The sequence below is a fragment of the Gallus gallus genome, chromosome 1, assembly GCF_016699485.2.
Source record: "Gallus gallus isolate bGalGal1 chromosome 1, bGalGal1.mat.broiler.GRCg7b, whole genome shotgun sequence".
NCBI classification, from domain to species: domain Eukaryota; kingdom Metazoa; phylum Chordata; class Aves; order Galliformes; family Phasianidae; genus Gallus; species Gallus gallus.
Genome location: NC_052532.1, coordinates 41,724,501 through 41,742,632, shown reverse-complemented (window position 1 = coordinate 41,742,632; position 18,132 = coordinate 41,724,501). Strand labels below are relative to the sequence as shown.

The window sequence follows — 18,132 nt, the reverse complement described above, 5'->3', positions numbered from 1 at the left end:
GTGTGGACTTGCAGCCATATCTAGAAGTACCTGACTGCTTTTGGAAGAGGAGGCTAAGGAATGGAAGATCCTGAATAAACATCAGCCTGGTAATGGGGTGTCAAATATGTGAACTTTAAGGAAACACAAGAATTTTTTACTTACCTGTGCTATAATGAAACCACTTCCAAATTTGTCTGCCCTTTACTATCACCCAACAATTCTTACAAGCCAATGGTAAGCAGACTTAGATGAGGATGACTACGTCCCTGGAAGCATTCAAAGCCAAGCTGGATGTAGCTCTGGGCAGCTTGGTTTAGTGGTTGGTGAACCTGCATATAGCAGGGGGGTTGAAACTAGATGACCATTATGGTCCTTTTCATCTCAGGCCATTTTATGATTCTATGATTCTACAACTTACTACCTTGACCCTAGGAAGGGGACCTTTTACTCTTTGGCACTATTGAATGAGTGTACATTTCTAGAGCACAGGCTCAGGATCTTGAACCTGATATCTGAAAATAAAGTTCTGGGCCTCCTTTCTGATTATCTAATTTCTGAAGGATGATATATCCAATCTCATGGCACATATATACTCCCCAAAAAAAGAAGACAGCTGGGCTCTGGTTCACTGGAGAATAAATATGGAATAGAAAGGGACACAACCTTCTTTGCCATGTCTGTTCCTCCAGGATTGCCTTGCTCTGTATTGCAGAGTTGTAGCTCCTTGTGGTCCATTTCTCAGCATAGATATTAGTAGTTTTTCTACTTCATAACTCGACACTCATCTTGCAGATAAGAAAGAAGAAAACAAAGAATTAATTATATATTAGAAAATACATTTTGCTGAAGTTGATATATGGAATTTGTCCTACTCCCTACATCCCAAATGATGAATATTTCATTGTAATTGATCTTTATAATTAAAAAAAAAATGAACAAAAAAAAACCAAACAAAAAGAAAACAAACAACAACAACAACAAAAACAAGTATAGAAGTTTCTGTGATCAAAAATTTGTGCCCTTTAAAACAATGAATGCTCAGTCATTTAAATATGTAGATGAGTAATACTTTTATTTTATTGTCATCACGTCTTATTTCAGATGGCACAACAAGTATGCCTTCCTCTATGGAATACTCTCTATAATATCACCCTAAATTGATATAACATCTAAGAATACTTTGTTTCTCAAATAATAAAGCAAGGTTATATGTCGTATAAAAAAAGCATGTATTTTCTCATGTAGAAACGGTTCAAAGATATAAAGTAGTCTGTGTTCATATACTGGAGAATCTGAGCGTACTTCTACTGAAGTGAAAGGAAAGCAATTTTAAAGTATCTCCATAATTTAGAAGCACTGTTCCATTTGCAATTGATAAAAATCATGCTTTGAAGTAACTTCTTTGCTTTTGGAAATCATAACCAGGAGCAAAAAGCTATTGTCAGGAGAATAGCCTTATATCCTAAGGGAAAAGATTCTCATCTATATACCACAACATGCCAGGGTAATGTATAACTTTGCAGCTTGTTTCAGACAATTTTATTTCAGATTTCATTTTGCATAGATCTTCATCTCCTACAGCTTTCTTCTAATACACAAGAAAAGAAATAAATGAATATTAAAATAATAAATAGTGAGGATCATTGCCTAACAAAATGCACAAAGTAAATAATTTCTGCATTCTTGGAAGTTATTACAATATTTTAAATTTGAGTTTTGTGTAGCCAGAAAACAACATTTATGGCTCACAACTGTGAAGCTGGCAAGATATCATTCTTTCTGGTTACATACAACAGACATAATGTGTTCTAACATATACCCTAGAAACTAACACTGGCTGCTTAATTAAGCCAGATAAATAAAAGCAAGCAAATCTATAAGTTAAGTAGATTTTCCTAATATTGTTTTACTATCACAATACTGTGACCTATTTTTAAGTCATGTAAGTCTTACACAGAGACTGATAACATACAGTATTTCTACCATGCAAAATGAACCAAATAGCACTTTATTCTGATACCTTCATTAGGAGACACTGTAGTTATGAATACTTTCCAAAGGAAAATGCTGAGCTCTAAATTGGACACCATCCTCTCTAGTGACCATTAGTTACCTCTCTCCTAGTCATGAAATATCACCTAGTGATTCCTGCGGTAAATCCATATTGTATTTAGCTGCATGTTGTTTAAACAGCCAGCCTTATTCCTCACAGCTATGCCATTCAAAGAGTTGTGAGAGTTGGTGGATCTGACAGAAGGATACGCATCTGTCTGTCCAACTCTTTCTCACTGATGCATAATCTATTTATAGGTGGCTGTATGCATGTATATATATATATTCACACATACATGAATGTATGCATACAAGTGTATATATATATTTATTCATTTTTACATGCATAGAATGTATACTAGTTTCCACTAAAAATAAATAATTTTATTAGTGTTATCAGAAAGAAATATGTGCTAGTCCCTTAATTGAATTGCATTTAGCTTATAATTTTCAAATATATTACACTCTTTTCTAGAATGATAGAGCTTTATCTTGTATAGACTCTCAGAATTTTCCCAGACCTCATATTATGAATTTACATATATCATGTTTCTTTTTATATTTTCCCTTTACTTGCTAATCTGTGTTAAAAAGCTAGAGCTAATTTTTTCATGTTAGGCACTCTGCACATAAAGGTATAATTCTTTGCTGGTGTCTGCTAGTAAGAGCTCTATCTTTTTTTCTTAGGTTACAAACTGTGTTTTATAACAGTGCATCTAAATTCATTTAGGCAATAGTACTAAGCCTCTAATAGATTCTGCTTGCAGGAATTCTATAGTTTGCAGTCCTTCTATTTCTCACATCAAAGCAGATGACAGAAAAGATTACAGCATTCTAGTTTAGATATAAGAGAAAATTCTAAAGAAACTAAACATAGAATCTTCTCAAGTACTGTAAAGAGAAAATAAGAACATATTTATTTTCTACATTGACTTTCTAAGTAAACTAAATCCAAAATGGTCGAAGCCCTATTTTTTTTTTTCTCTGCCCACATTTTAGCTTTAAATTGAAAAGGCCTGCCTAACTGTATGAACTAAGGAAGTCACGTATTGAACTAATAAGACAGATAACATGTACTTTTAAATACAAGGCTGAGATCTACTGGTACAGAAAGTAATTAGGTTAAAATAATGATAAAAGTTCAAATTATCTATGATTTTTGAAGATTTGTCTTGAAAATGTGTTAACAATTTATTTTTTTAATTTTATTAACATTTTATTAAATGGTTCTAACCTTATTATTTGAAGTAATATTATCATTATGGAAGTAGCTAGAGACAAAGGAAATAATTAAATTACAGAAACTGGTAGATTCACTGTTTGCAAAAATGCCCAAGTGAGCACTTAATTTCTACTGATGAGTAAAAACTGAAACATGAGACATTGCATTTATACAAGAGCATATATGTGCACCTATGTTTTAAGAGTTGCACTTTCTAAATTTCTTCCTTCAAAATAGTACACTCTTGTCTCTCTTGTTAAATGCTGAGACCTGGATGATGCTGCTTCACTGTACCTATCATTTACGCTATTCCAGTCAGTACTCTAGTTGTTGTACATGTACATGTCTGCCAAAATGGCACAAAACTCAAGTTGTTACCATAACTCAGCAGAAACCCTACCTCCTGGCATTTTAATTAGCTTATTTTTATAGCAAGAAGTTCTATTCTCTCTTCACCTTATTCCAGCTTTTGATAAAATTTGTAAAAAGCTTCCACAAATACGTAATCCCCTATAAAACCGTTACAAAAATATTCAGACTAATTTAGTAGCAGTTCAATTCTATTTGATAAACATGGCTGTAATCATCTGACCCCAATCTGAATAAATATTTCCCTTAATTAAAGACTAATATTTGATTGTGCGTAATTTGTTTGTATTTACAGGTAAAAGAATGCTAATATTACTTGCATATTTTCTCATTGGGATCCCTTAGGAAGTCACTGATACATTTTCATTTCTTTATAACAAAATCCATCTTTTTCAACAATGGTATCAGCACTATGAAGTAGACAAGTCTTGCTTTGCAAAGGCTTATGGTCCCTATTTGTCATGTCCAGGTAAGACTACTGCATTTTAAAGATAAGAAACCAGGAAAATCAGCTTTGTAACTGGTGCTTTCATGTGAATCCTGCATTAATTATCCCTTTGTAGGTATACACAATAAATTAATTACTTTGTAAATGCTATTTTTGTGAACAAAACATATACTTGTAAATAAGCATTCTGTTTGTTAATTTGTATACCTCATCTGAACAAATATATCATGCTTTCCAAACTCTCCCAGCCTGTAACAAATGCTCAGTCCTGCAGCTAGAAATGTGATTGCGTTTGCGTTACTTCCTTGGAGTTTGGAGGTACTAGTTGCTGAAAACAAGTCTGATACATAAAGCTACAGGACTTCTAAGTATCACAACTGCCTGCCCCAAGGCACACATTCCTGCAATACACATTCCTGCCTACTTCTACTTTCGGGAGCTAGTTCCTGCTAGTTTATACCTGCAGTAATTTGGAGCTTTTGTTCATATGTGCTCATAGACTCATTGCCAAGGGTGGGGAGATTCTAATTGTTATTTACCATGGAAATGTTGCCACTGACTTCACTAAGCACATGATCAGTCTCTACTGTCATAATCTAGAACCCTGTAAGATGGGCAAGATCATAAGGAAAGGATATTTACAGAGAACTAAAATCACAATCTACTCATTATTTAGTAATTTTGTTTCTACAGTCCACACTTCTCTCAGTTTTACTGTAGCATTCAGGATAAATCAACAGCTCTAGGAAAACAAACAATAACTCAGACTAAAAGCTTGCATATCACTGCTTATAAACTGCATTACAACTTTTGAGTCAAAAGCCTTGTGTAGATGAATATCTCTTATTTTGAAACGTTGTTCTTAAACTGTGCTCTTCAAAGTCCATTTCACAGAAAAACCTCACTGAAGTTCTATGAGTACTTTGATACATCATTTGTATAGCAGTTATCAGGAAACTGATATCAGTTATTTATTAGAGTAAATAACTGAAATCAGTTATTTATTAGAGGGCTCAATAAATAACACACTCTGTAATATTAACGATGGTGTTGCACATTTTGTTTTACGTAAAGTACATAAAGTCAGTTTTAACTGTATTTTCAAGAAAATATTAATTGCTGATTTCTCGTATTTATAAACATTCCCAAAAAATAATATAAGCAAGTTTTATGACTACTTTGAATCATTGTAATCATGATACAATATTCATAAATAAAATAAATATAAAGCAAAATAATATATAGAATCCAGAATAGTTTACACAGCCAAACTTTCTATAGCCTGTTATTTTTTAATCTACATTTTTACATAAAACATTACATGACAGTAAAAGATGCCATTCTTATCTCATCATTTTTTAATCCATGCTCTTCATAAATTCTTTTAATATGGATTTAGTAAATGCATACAATTCATTTTTGAGTAAATGTACTGATGTTGACATTATTTTTCTCAAAACTATTAATTCCTATAACATAAATCAGTATTTTATTTGTGGGATTTTCAGCACAGACAGTGTCATTAACGTTATTTGATTTACAGGCATTCTGAAAGACAAGTTCAAAATATTAAAAATATAGTTACAGAACTGATAGAAACAATCATAATATAAACCTGTAAATATATATTTATCCCTTATATATTTTTACAGGAAGGAAGCTCATCTCAGTAGTAAAATCTAAGGAAGAGGAGAGACAGTCAGGAAGCAGATGGAAAGACAGGATGATTCAAGAAACATAAGAATGTCTACAAGACAGAATGATTAGTAGATAGGAATAGACCAGATGGGAAAGAATCACTACATCAAGAGACAGGTCTTTGTGGTTAGAAATTACAGATGAAGACATATAAGGAGGCATGCCCATCAAGTAGATTCAGACACAACAAAGATTTAAGATATCAACTGTAGACTGAAAAGGATTAGAACGGGGAAATATCACTGTCTCTTCCTCACGTCTGTCCAAACAACTTCCTGAAAAACATGGATAAATAGCAGATCTGGGAAATACTTATGGAAGTAGAAAGTCAATGAACTCAAGAGTTCTGCCAGCCCAGCAGTTCTTAGAGCAGAAATGTGATCACTAGTGGAGTTCTAGCAGATTCCAGCTAGCCTTGCTTTTAGTATTTAAATTGGTACTTGGAGTTATAAACCTTGCAGGTGCAGATTTTTGGAAACCCATATCTAGATTATGAGGTTGAACAGATTTAAAGGAGATGCCAACTGATGGGAGGTATTTAAAGGGAAAAAGCTCTTCCCAACAGATGGAGTCAATTTTAAGTCTGCAAGTAAGCCCAGATATCCAAGAACAAAGCTGATTCCACAGAGAACAGGGGTGGAAGAGTCTCAGATAATTATTCTGCTTATAGTTAGTAAAGAAGAGAAAATTTAATAAATGGAGTGTCAAAGGATATAGAAAATAAATAATAGTATTGTAGGAGAAAGAAAATATGAACAGTGATGACAGTTGAACAGTGGCCAGAGCAGAAGTCAGAAACTTAAGTCAGTTAGAGGAAAATTACCTAAATCAGCTAGGAAACTGGCTGAACATCAGAGAAAATAACATCTTTAAATTGATGCAAAGATCTTTGAAAGTAAAATGGGGGACTTAGAAATGCAAGTGTAAGATATAAAGCAGAGACAAAGTTAAAGATGATATGCAGTATTCTGGAAGATGCTGCTGAAATCCTTAATTAAATGAAAAGAGAGCATAAGTAAAATATATTTTTGGTTAAAACCACATCTAAGGAAGAATCCAGAAATTTTTAGAGGGCAGTGGAGAGTTTTGTTTAATAATAATGTCTAATAACCCTAAAAATTGGATACTGATATGAAGAAATTAATATTACTGACAAAATAAATATTACAGAAGCCTATTTCATAGAGATTGAAACTGCAGCTAGTTTGGGGAGGAGATATTACTAGTGATAACAATATTTCCTGAGCAGGGCATTTCTTTAATTAAAAATAATTAAAAATAATTAAAGTAGCAAAAAAAATTGATGCTATATTACCTTGTTCTGGGGAATAGTAAAGTCATAAAGGAAACAACATCAGGAAGAGTTAGAGAAAATCAGGTTGAGTGATCATTACCTGGTTCACAATAGTAAATAGAATGGTTAAGTAATTCTGTGACTATCATTCCTGGTTTTAGAGGAGCCAATGGTGAATTAGGGAAAATTCTAGGAAAACTTGTGGACTTTTACTATCAGGCAGTACAGAATCTGTTTAAATAAAATGCAAAAATTCCATATGCTCAAGCTTGCTTAAGTCTTCAAAAAATGGATGGTGAAATTCTTGATTCAAAGAGAGCTTTGCAAATGAGCATAATTAAAATGGAGCAAAACTCAACAGTAACTCTTCAATTACTGTGTACCTGGAAGAAGCAGAGGGAAGAAAAAGCTACATTTCTATCCCAGGCTACCAAAAGTAGTATACATGATTTTAAACACAGCTCAGGTAGTGAAGAGCTTTAAGATTTTTCTTAGCAACTAAAATAAACAAATATATTTAACTCAAGGTTTGCAAATATGTCTGCATATAGTAGGATAAACAGAAGCCATTCATTTGACTTTAGTCGTATGCAGATTTATCTTCAAATTTTGAAGACTGTGAAAAGAAAGAAATTAAAAGCAGGAAGTTTCATATAAGCTTACTAATGATAATTTCCACAAATTATCTTCACATCTTTCTTTGATAAACAAGTATTTTCCTTTAACTACAGGAAATATTGTCTGAAATACATTACATATTTGTTATAATATGGAAATCATACATGCATAGTACTTACATCTGTTTTTTAACCTCTTTGATCTACCCCTAGTGGATACAGATCCTAGGTTCAGGTGGACCTTTGTCCTGGTCCTGTGTATAACTAGGAACAACATACAGTACATCCGTGTTGTGTTGTGCAGCAGATAGCTTTTAACAGAGATGGAATAAATTTGCTCATGAAGAACACTTTACAACACTGTAGTAAGCCATCATATGCCTGCTGCTTTTAAGACCCAAGATACTATCTCTTCACTGTGCATGACTAATGTGTGCACATAATGCATGAATGTTGTTTCATAATATCTATCATTCCTTTAAAAGATCTCAGTTTCATACCAGAAACCATAGCCAGAAAGGGAGAAAGTGATAGCATTGCTCTCCATATATACATTATTTTACATGAAATGCAGAGACAGAAAACTGTTTAAGAAATTTTGGCACAAGAACAAATGACAATGAATAGGCTGTGACTGGATGTTCAAAGACGGCCTCCAGTCATCACAAGAGAGAAGTTCTGGATCAATTGTCAGCAAGATGTGATGGTGAAATCTGAGTAGTTTAAAGACTGAACATGATAAATTTAGGGATGAGTAGTTTCCATCCTTGGCCATAAATAAGTAAATATGAAATGGCATGAGTAAGACATGAAGAAAATCTAACATGGATTTCCTATTCACTCCTCAGTTGTTCTGTTGCAAGTAGAGAATGACAGATTCTGTGGGCAGTAATGACTGGTAGGATTGCAGAGATGAGTGATGCCTTATGTTTGGCCTTGCCAATACTAACATGAAGAAATACATTGGAATTTCTCAGCCCAGCAGCTTGTAATGTGAGGTCATATTGTTAAAATTCATTTTCAAACTGATTTATCTTGAAGTCTCACTCAGACACACAGCACAGAGCCACAGACACTTTGTAGATTGTTTTTAATCACACTTTTCTTTAAGCAGTGTCCAAATTAATATGGGTTTAGCCCATGCTGTCCTAGATTTTAGAATACATTTTTATGAGGCTAGGATTTCATTCTGGTTCACCTCATTTTAAAATGAAAAAAAAATACAGTAAAGCACAGTGAAAGTATATCTTTAAAGCAGTCTACCTAGCTTAACTGTAAGGAACAGTCCCGAGTATCAGGTACTTTTTCACTGTGTTGAGCAAAAATAATATTCAGAACTCAGTCTAAAGTATAATATTCAAAATATGGAATATAGTATGGTTCTACAAGCAAAAAAAAAAAAAAAAACTTTCTTTAAAGGATTATTGTGTAATAAAATAAAAAAAACAGAAAATATTCTGCCATTTTATCACTTCATTCAAGAGTTATCATATATTCATGAACGGAACATCATTATACTCTCCTATCTGTTTTATGTGAATGTATTTATATGTTCAGTTATTTGCATGTTATTCTGAATTATAGTAATTGAAATAATAGTACTTATCTACTTGTGATCAAAGTATCACTTTTACAAATACATACTCAACAGTCTTCTGGAAAATATGACACCTTGAATATCATATCTCATGGGAGGAAATGTCTTTGAACTCACAAAATTTTGACCAGTTTCACACTTTTTCTTCTGGTCTCAGTGAGTTTTGAGAATCAGAAGGTGTTTTCCATTGTATGATTTTATTGGTATGATTTTATGATTTTATAGGAAACATACACAGGTGGATATAGAGAGAATATAGTTTCTGAGATTCTCAGTATGTCATACAAATGAATCTAACACATGGAGTCATTCCTTAGAAAGCAGAATTTTCAGTACTATTTTCAAAACCAAAATGCATGTCTATGGCAATGCTTGCAATTTACAGAATGCTTTCTATTTAGCTGAATGATACTTTGAGTGCTACTTCTGACTTCTGTGAATGAAATGGAGTACTTATTTTCTGCTTAAGAAATGATAGTCATCATATAGTTCCATTAATTATACCTATATCTTTAAGTTAAGCAAATAAAAATAGAAAAAAATGGATACACAAAACTAGTCAAACTTTTAGCTTGTAGCGTTCCTGGAACTGGGTATTTAATCTCTATATACACCCAAGCCTTGCAATGCATTTAGCCTCTCCTCAGAATAAGGAGTGAAGTTCCTTCCTAAATGTCACCCAAACACGAATGCAGGCTGGCAGTAAGCAGATTTGTGCTCACTCTGCCCAAAGAGATAATTCATGTCCAAAGGCATAAGGAAACGTTTTCCTTCGAAACTCAGCAGTATTCCTTCTCATAGATGACCAAAAACAGTTAGCATGATTCTGCAATAAGAACCCATAAGGACTTGTCAGTTGTTCTGCATTGTTCAGTGAACGTTCGTTCTTCAACATGTTCATTATCACAAAATCAGTGAAAATCAGCAAGTTATGTGAAACACTTTCACTGTGAAACTTCTTGTAATCCTTCTGATGCCTCCTATTTTATTATGTTGGCCCACAATGTCTGAGGCAGATGATGGTGGAAGTGCAATAGAGTTTGAGCCTCCCCAGCAATATCACATTGAATTTTGTTACTGTGTGACAGATGGCAGCAGAAGGGTAGTCTGACAAAATGGTGTCTGACATGGAAATGTGTATGAAGCAAAGGTGTGTCGCTGAATTCCCCCATGTGGAAAAAATGGCACCCATAGGCATTAGTGGAAGTTTACTGAATGTTTATGGAGATGAAAAAATGGATGTCAACACAGTGAGCCAATGAGTGATGCATTTCAGCAGTGATGACAGTGACAGTTGGTCATCTCTGCTGGTACAGATTTCTATGAGCATGGAATGCAAGCTCTTCAACTCTGGTGAAAATGCCTAGCTAATGGTGGAGACTGTTGGACAATAGTGTTCTGTGGCTGAGAATTTTATCTATCAAATAGTGTTATTGTGCTCTTTGTACCTGTTGTAGTTTCCATGGAAATAAATAAGAGGCATTACTTTTAGAAAGACCCACATATATATTAAAAAGAAGTTCACGTTTTATTTTTGTTCAGGATCTATTTCTGTGTTTTGCTACCATGCCTAATGTTTAGCACAACCTATTTTATTTTTTTTACTTGCTGTGCATTTGCTAGTGATTTATTAACTACTTAACCTAACTTTCAGCCAACTCAACCCCATAATTTCTAAGTTTGTTGTCTTGAAATTTCATTTGTATACTATGACATAAATTCTTATAGTTATTATGTCTGTTGTTATACCTTCAAAAACAGATGTGGCTAAGTGGTTGCTAGCTTTTCACATTGCTACCATCAACTTAGATATAATGATATCTATCTTTTTACATCATCAGAGGTATAGAGAATAGCCCAATTACTGGAATTACATCTTCATTTTCCACATTTTCACAAGTACCATAATCAACTTTGTTAGATATAACTGTTAAAATACGATTTTATATGAGTCTTCTTAGTTGGGATTGTGTATTTTTTACCTGCAATGAATCTTGGGTGTTATGAGCATCTGTGATTTGCACATCTTCCCAGTGTTCTGTTTTATTATTTAACATGATGGTATTGTTTCATGTTGGGAAGTATCTGTGACATTTCATTTCTCCAACAGGGGAAAGAAGGGCACATTTAATCCAGACAGGTTTGTATGAGAGCTCACAACTTCTAGGACTTCATTTCTAATGCTATTCCCCACTAAAATGAGGTAGGCAGCAGGACTGGGTTGCTTGGACGCTGAAGTCACCACCAAATCCAGCTGCCCATGTTGCATATGTGTGAAACAGACTTCAGATCAGATTTAAATTTTAGGATGTTCCTCCATCATGTTCTCTCATTTTAAGAAAGATAAGTCAAATGAAGCAATAAATCCAAGAATCTTTTCTCCTTTACAGCACTTCCCATTAATGTATTCAGAAATGTGCTCACCATCTGTTGGACCTGTTTTAATAGGCTGAGAAGTTATTCAGTTGTCCCAAACTGGTGTTGCAATACACCAGCCAGTTGAGAGTTACTGACAAGTTATTAACAAACAGTGCTGTCTAGAACTGACATTGGCATTGACAAAAGGCATTTAAAAACTATACCAACAAAGCTAAGTGTATTTTCTTGTTTGATTTCTATCAAAGCTTGAAAGAAGCATAACGCGGGTGGAACATGATCCTCAGAACAATTAAGTTGATAAGTACAAAACATTAGGATAGCTATTGACAGCATACCTAAATTTCTGTGTGTAGCATCTGCATTCCTACTGTGCTTCATATCATAGTTTAAAATCTGTAAATATAAAGCATTGGTGTAAAGCAGTCTCCCAGAGACTTAAGCCATCATGGTACAACTGGCGCAGATTGGCATAGTGGATAATTACTTATGTGTATCAGCTTACAATATACAATATTCTGACTGAAATAGATGAAGCTAAATTTCAATACTAACACAGAGATAGAGAGAACATTAAGAATATTGACAGCATCAAAAGGTGTGAGATGCTGTGTTATCTGATTTCATATTTAGTTTCCACATGAAAAAAGCATCATTTACATGCAGTGAGATTATCAAATATATCTATATACAAAAGACTCATTTAACAAAAAGTGACATTTTTAATTGAAGCATCATGCAACAGATTTTACAGAGAAGTCTGAGCAGGTTCAAACCACTAAACCATTATATCCTGGAAGTTCATGCCCTGGACCATGAATGAAATTTAGGCATGATTTAACCAGTAATGACAGTCAGCTATCACTGTTTCAATTCAAATTTACTGCTGTACACTCACTCATATTCATTCTTATTTTGGTATGTGCAAGTCTACTTCATCTTAGCTAGAAGAATATTATTTTTTTACTTTTACCTTTTACAGAATGACATACTATCACAGTAATGAATACAAATACTTCAGGGCAGAAGAGATTTTTAAAGAACTCAGTATGTTATTAATTAAAACTGCAGTTATTCAATGGTTAGGAGATGTATAAAAATATGATTTTTAAATGAGTAAGGTTTTTTTTTTTTTTTTGGTTTTTTTTTTTTTTTTTTTTTTTACATGCTTACATCCAACAAAATGCAGTTTTACTGTAGGACATTTCTCATGCTGGCCTTTCTTGCTTTCCACTCAGACTGTTTCTGTCCTCAGATCTCCTGAGTCACTAGCACAGACAGAGCAGATGCATCAAGCCTGAACAGCAAATGATGCATTCTCTCTATATGTGTAATCAATTGGCTTATAGAACAATAGATTAGCCTACAATGTATCTCAACATTGTAAGGGTTAATCATAATATTTTTGTCTATCAATAGCTTTTAGTGCCTAAAAACATGGCAGAAAAAAAATGGCAAGCTACTTTTGCATCATATTTTTGTCACTTATACACATTCACTTCTAATTTCGAAGCTGGAAATACCCTCTCTTTCAAGATTAAGTCAGTGTGAGATTTGAAGATGGTTGTTTTAAGTTTCAGTAAACTTAATAAGAAGATGACAAAGGCAATGGCAAGATCTGCAGTAAGAATATTCTATTTACAAGAGCTTCAGTAAAAGTGCCCCAGCCCATCTATTCAGAATGTACATTGTTGGATTGCAGAAAGTCTGAAGATTAAAATACTGCTGAACGATTACCCTTCTGTTACTTTATATTCGCTTATTAAAATGTTATTAGCAGAATTGCAATTGCTGAAAGAAAAGGTAAGTAACTGATGATCTGTTTGATGGACATTAGAAATTGAATGAAGCCTTTCTCACAGTAAAATTAGTCATCAGATAATTGACAATATGATTACAGATCTGAGTTCATCATTAACTGTACGCAGAATTCAAAAGGATCCAGGAATGACCTTTTCCTGTGTCAATAAGCTATGTGGTCATATGATAACATCAGTTAATCTACCAAAAAAAAAAAAAAAAAGACAAAAAAAAAAAGCCTAATTCTTATTATGTCACAGTAGAAAATGTAAATTCTTCTGCTTATTTGTGCTTAGTATAAAGAAGTTTGGTTCACATTTAGAACATCTTTAAGATAAGTTCTTTATTACTGAGTTCCAAACAGTATCTGATCATAGAAAGGTTTGAGTTGGAAGGGACCCTTAAAGGTCATCTGGTCCAACTCCCCTGCAATGAATATGGATACCTACAGCTGGATCAGGTTGCTAAGAGCCCCATTAAGCCTGACCTTGAACTCTCTATGGATGGGGCATCCACTGGCTCTAGGGGCAACCTGTTCCAGTGTCTCATCACTCTTAAGGGGGAAAAACAAACAAACAAACTTATTTCTTATATTCAATCAAACATATTGTAAATATATATAAAATACACAATATACGGTTTACAGGACTGTTTCTGCACCTAACTGAAACACTGCTTCTGGAAATTCTTATTAAAATGCTCTAACAATGAGGAATATACCACACAATGGCTAACTGCTTCTGATAATGAAGTAAAAGTATGAACAGAAGTTTGTGTCACACCTTTCTCAGTTAACCATTCAAGTCAGCTAGGGAGACTGTAACACTGAAGAAAAATCTCTCCTTGATTCAGGAAGTGTAAGGAAGTTCTATTCAGTTTCAGCATGCGTTAAATTGTTGCAATTAGTGTTGCACTAATTCACACTGGACACTAAGAAGGTTCATTCTCCATTCCATTGAGCCCATCTTCAGCAAAGCAAACCTGCCTTCCTAGGCCAGCTGTGTGCCTCTGAGCAGCTTCCTTTCCAGCCCTTATTATCTGCCCTCCTCCTAACCAGAACTAATGAACGTTTTTAGAGAAAAAGGCTTGCAAACAAGCAAAATAGTACAAGGCCAGTGGACAGACTTAGTGATAAGAAGCTTATGGGGTGATTAAAGAGGAACATCCCAATTTCACCCCTATAAGGTTTGCGGCCGTGACGAAAGCTAAGGCTTCTGCACCACCAGCGCTGGTTGGTGCTATCAGCGCTCCTCACGCTGTCCCCCATCCCTTCTGCAGTGCACATCCCGGCCTCCAGCCCGGAGATAGACCCACCGTTCTTTCCCTGACTGCCGGCTCTTTCCTCAGATCTGCACCCCTCACTCTTCTGCACATCCAGCTCAGGCTCCCCTCCCGGCCCGTGCCCCTCTACCCTTGCTCGAAGGCCCCTCGCAGCCCATGCATGAAGCACATGAACCCGGGGCTGCAATAAGGCCCCAGCGGCGCCGGCAAGCGGGTGGGTAGGTGGGGGGTGTCTCTTTTCTCCTCCGCCCCTTCCCACCGCCGCTTCTGCCCTCCTCCGGCTCAGGAGATGCTGCTGCAGGCGGTGGAGGGGGCTCCTCCCTGCGTCAGGAGGTGCGGCTCCCCCGGCCCGCCGCCGCCGCCCTCCCCCTTCCTCTCCCCCCGCCGCTTTTATGTCTGTCTTTAAACGCCGCCGCCGCAGCCAGGGCTGGACACACGTGCGCGCCGTGGCCGCCTGTTCGCCGTTGAGCCCCACGCTCTCATAATCCCGCTCGCCGCCTCGCGTGGGCCCTCGGCTCCTTCCCACTGCCAGCGGGCGGAGGAGGTAAGGCGGAGGGGCCCCGCGGAGCCGCGCCCGCGGCCGGTGTGGCGGAGGGCGGCGGGAGTGTCGGTCGCGCCCGTTCTGAGTCTGTGCCGCCGGGCGGGGAGCGGAGCGGGGTGCCCTGCGCTCGATGCCCGCTTTCCTGCGGTCCCGCGAGCAGTGAGCCAGCCCCTCGGGAGACAATAGCGAGCTCCTGCTGGAAGCCGCGCATGTGTTTTGAACTCAGCGGTGGGTTGCATGGATGTACGGTGCTCTTTTTCTTTCTTTCTTTCATTTTTTTTCTTTCTTTTCTTTTTCTTTCTTTTTTTTTTCTTTACTCTGGGGGGGGATATACGTTCTTTTCTTACCACAAGTAACAAAAAATTCATTCATTCATTCATCTCCCGCATGTGACGTACACCACCTTCCGCGCGAGTTTCAGTAGCAGAAGCAGGGCGAGGGCCGGCTGCACGGCGGGGTCCGCTGCGTTCTGCGAGTGGCTGCCGCCGGGCTCCGGCAGATGCGGGACAGAGATGTGCCAGTTGCACCCATCACCTTCTTGTCCCCTCCGCAGCCTCTTACGCTGCAGGAGCTGGGCGGAGGAGGGCTTGGGCCTGGCTGCGCAGCGCTGTTGTCGCTGAGCATCGGGCGTCGCCCGCAGAGAACGGCGCGGAACCTCCCAGAGCTGTCCGCATCCCGCATCCCTCGGCCACGGTGGCCGGAGCAGCACGGCAGGCGCAGGACCGGCGCGCCCCGGTGTCAGCCATGTTTGGGTGGGTATGGTAATGAGGACCTTTTCTCAACCTCCATGCGTCTGGGGTGTATTTTCTTTTGGGGCTTGTAATGACTGCAGACCTCTGCAATATCCACATGGTGACAGATCGATTCCCGCACGTCTCTTCCAAGTTTTAAAATATCATCTCTTTTCTTATTAAACCTTTTGATTTCCCATGCCCACATTTGCATTAGGGTAAACTGGGATTTCATTGCAGTGCTTTGCTTTTGTTGTGGAAGTAAATGCAATGCCTGCGCTGTCAGTTGAGAAGTTGCAATGGAATTTACTCCATTTCAGTAATTTGCAGTTTGTTTTATTTTTTAAAGATACTGTAGTCAAGACCTCATCCTTATCAGCCATTTTATTTTGTCTGTGTGATATTGCTGCGTATCAAGCTTGCTGCCGTAGTATTGATTTCTAAGAGAAGCTTAATCATTTTAAAATAGTAAAGCACTGTAATTATGGCACTATTACATGCTATAGGTTGGAGATCCAAATCTCTGCTCTCCACTCCAGAGAAGAGTATAAATGAAGAAAATAAAAATTTCATTGAGTTATCTGATGTAATGTTCGTATGCACTGGATATATTATCCATCTGTTTTTCTGCTTTCTCCATTTAATTGAAAATGATGACAATATTCCCATTTTTTTTTCCTGTTTAGCATTGTGTTTCCCAGGTATACATTATCAATATCTTATTAAAAAGGAAACTTTACCCAATATTTAGGTAGATTATTTTTTTTATTGGATAAGATTGTGATTTACACAGAGACCTTATTAAGACAACATTAGAATTACAGCATGAGTCTGCATTTGCTGCATATCAGAAATTTCATTTGGGCTCAGTTAGGCACTTCAGATTCAAGAAGAAAGAATTCCATTGGTTTTGATCTATGGATGAAAAACCAAGCCATTTAATTGCTATTTGAGTGTTCTACCAATTCAGAAATTGAAGAAGTAGAACTGCTAAAGCATGTTGAAACTGCTGTTGTGGGCTAAGCTGATTCCTGTTGATCTCTAGTGTCTTGTCATTCTTACAGTTTTCTTTTTTTTTCTTACAGGTGAGCGAGTAAAAAAGTAGTAGTGCAGATGAGGACCGTATAGTCCGAACAATCTGTCAACTCTTTGGTCTGCTGTATATTGCAAAAGCCTGTATGCACAAAATTTTTTAAAATGTTGAATTTATCAGAAAAGAAAAAAAAAATCACAGGTTATTCAGAAATATATTTGGGGGATAATAGCAAGAAACGTGCGATCTACTAATTAAAACTAATGCTTTTGCTATAAATTGATTTGCTAATGTGCATTGGAGTAGTTGCTGTGGGGGTGGCATGGAATTAAATCTCTAGGGAGGTGTTTGTGGTAGAAATCCTCTCAGAAAGATGGAATTTCTTCTGTAAACCTCTAGTGTACAACCAAGAGCATCCACAGATTTATGTGTGCACACCCATTTCCCCAGCTATTTTCCATTCACTTTTCCAGCCACAGCAAGGAATAATGTTCTTGCTCCAAAATATAGGATATCTGATGAGTTTTTTGGAAGAACAGCTCACTCATAAACTATATATATCAGCACACAAAAGGTTGTAAAAGAGAATGATAATAATACTAGAAGCAGCTTTTCTATGTGACCTCTAAATTTTTCGTTGGTTGCAGAAGAACTCTGACATATCAGCAGGTGGCATCCCAAAACTTCAGCAACTCTCTTTTTCTTGGAGTAGTCTTGCCATTATTACTCAGGAAATGTTCTAGGAAATCATATCAGTGAATAATGATAACTGAACGTTATTCTTTCAAACAGCTGGATATTCAAAACCTGACAAGTCCATACAAAATAAGAAGAAATAACAATGGTAACTGTTAGAAGAGTTTTTAGGGAATGAGAATAATTGGGCTGAGCTTCCCAGAAGCCTGCAGAGCTCCTTGTTCTTATTCTTCACTCTGACACTAGCAGTTCCTTATTTGCTATATGGAAAAGAGAAAAGAACAAGGCTATATAATGCTGTGTACAGCAAGGCCTTGATTCTAGTTCATTGTGTCAGTGGTCTTTTTTCCCCACTTTGGGAAAACTGACTTTTGCTGCTGGCAAATGACATTACT

General features: G+C 36.5%; 1 protein-coding gene across 9 annotated transcripts in view; it reads left to right on the top strand.

The window, feature by feature from the left end:
• Positions 1 to 15,153: 15,153 nt before the first annotated feature.
• The window catches only part of SLC6A15 (solute carrier family 6 member 15), a 36,224-nt gene continuing 33,245 nt past the window's right edge, over positions 15,154 to 18,132 (top strand). For 2 of the 9 annotated variants that reach the window (XM_015283431.4, XM_040652017.2), the window contains exons 1-2: positions 15,154 to 15,280; positions 15,831 to 16,029. The gene's annotated coding sequence lies outside the window, so the exon portion shown is untranslated. Of the gene's footprint in view, positions 15,521 to 15,830; positions 16,030 to 17,093; positions 17,185 to 18,132 lie in introns of all 9 variants that reach the window. The other 7 variants (XM_025154554.3, XM_046904467.1, XM_015283434.4 and 4 more) reach the window with 7 other exon arrangements.